Source organism: Schistocerca serialis, chromosome 1 (assembly GCF_023864345.2).
Source record: "Schistocerca serialis cubense isolate TAMUIC-IGC-003099 chromosome 1, iqSchSeri2.2, whole genome shotgun sequence".
NCBI lineage: Eukaryota > Metazoa > Arthropoda > Insecta > Orthoptera > Acrididae > Schistocerca > Schistocerca serialis.
The window spans coordinates 280,303,408-280,305,671 of NC_064638.1; positions in this window are offsets into that span (position 1 = coordinate 280,303,408).

The window sequence follows — 2,264 nt, forward strand, 5'->3', positions numbered from 1 at the left end:
GCAAAGGGCGTACAATTTTTACATCCCATTGCAACTGAAGAAATTATCAAAAATATAAAAAAAACTGTTGTTCCACTGACCTGCTCATCAAGTAATCTTTCTTGGAAACGCCGTCTAAGGACGAAAATTTCTAGGTCTTCTAAAATATGCAAATAAACAGCTTTACTCTCATAATGAATAATCTGTAACTTGTTTTCGAGATTACGAAGAGGATGACTGCACTGATGTAAATGAGCTCCTAGTGCACTACCACAGCTAGGGTAATCGTGTTCCTTATATCGCGTTCTGAACTCCCTCCCAATCTGCCTGGTGTAAAACTTGCCACAAGCTCCACACTTAATCTTAAAGACTCCCCTTCCCCCCCTTCCCCCCCCCCCCTCCCACCAACTTTGCAAAACTCACCAACAGGCTGCCCTATACTATGTCGGAGGAGCTTTGCCAATTTGTTAATAGCATTAAAACCTACCGCCACATTATGCTTTTTAATCTCATTACTAATCTTTAGAGAGGATGGACCAACCATCAGTTTGTGGTCAGATTCCGTACATTCTCTAGGACAACGTTTCTCAACCTTCCAATTTCGCGACCCAATGTTCAATCACAATAATTTTCGTTTCCTCCTCCCCCCTCTCCATCCCCCTCTCGCCTTTTCCCATATGTATTGAGTGTATTTTGACATTAAGGCTACAAAGTTGCAACCCCTACAATTAGCAATTAATAATAATTAAATTTATTGCTATTTCACAACACAGATCAGTTACATTGACAGAACCGGAATACACAACCCTTTACTGCTCCTTGTCCTACAAATAGCGTACGAAAATACTGCCGAAGGTCTCTCATCTGCCGAAGAAGCCTTCATAAACCTCACGGCAAGTGGCGAAATCAAAAGACAATTTAGTAATAAATCTCTGTTTGAATTTTGGTCATGGGTGGGTAGATGAGTTATATGCACTGAAAACAAGAGCATTTCGTGTACTATTACAATTTTCAACATCCTACTTTTGCGAAACCTGATTTTCTTCGTTGTCTGCTTTGAACACAATTTTAGAAACCAGGTAATGTAGAGAAAGAATTCAGAGTGTCTATTTCTAACATTAAACTCTCGTTCGAAAAATTCTGTTCTGCAATCCAGGACTAAGAGAGTCACTAACAATTGCAAAACTTGTGTTTAGTTTAGTACTGGAAAGTTAATTATGAAATGCGTTGTGCGATACTGACACAGTCCTAATTAATAAGTGTATTGTACCAGCGTAAATGTGAATTTTAAGTTTTTCTTATGTCTGAATCTATTTTGCTTTTCTTTTATTTCAGTAAATTAATCAATTTATGAATTCATATTTTTTTTTTCTTTCAAGTAAGCTCGCGACCCCCTTTTACCCGCTGCTCTAGGCGGACGCACCCCACAGACTGAGAACAGCTGTTCTAGGGCACTAGTCGTGTGGGGTCGTTGATCCTGCATTCCACTGAATATAGTCTTACTGACCACATCGGTTCGACATTCGCTTGACAGCAGTGGGATCCGCCCGATACGAGCAGCGATATCGTGGAACGATAAACCGAGGTCACGATAGAGCACGATACTGTCGCTGTAAAATTCAGACACCTCAGATGGGCCCTGTCTGCTAATATCATCTTTTACTCTTCTTCAAGTGTTAGTAAATACTTCCTAACATTTAAATTTGGATAATATGTCAACATATTTCTCTTTTTCAGAAACGCTTTTCTAGCTGTTGCCAGTCCGCGTTTTATATCCTCCCTACTTCGACCACTGTCAGTTTTTTTTTTTTTTTTTTTTTTTTGCTGCCGAAATAGCATAACTCCCTGTTCTTTGAGGCGCCATGTCACGTATTGCGCGGCATCTCCCGCCGGAGGTTCGAGTCCTCCCTCGGGCACAGGCGTGTGTGTTGCTCTTAGCATATGTTAGTTTAATTAGTGTCTAAGTTTAGTTTAAGTAGTGTGTAAGTCTAGGGACCGATAGCCTCAGCAGTTTGGTCCTTTAGGCATTCCCACACATTTGAACATTTGCACATTCAATTCCTCATTTCCTAATGTAATTCCTTCAGCAAGCGCCTGATATAATTCGACTTCATTCCGTTATTGTTTATGTACTTTTGTTAATGTTCATCATATAGCCTCTTTTCGCTGTATATTCCGTTCAAACACTCTTCCAAGTCCCATGCCGTCTCTGACAGAATTGCAGCATCATTGGCTAATCACAAAGCTTTTATTTCTTCTACCTTAAATTTAATTTCCTTTCCAAG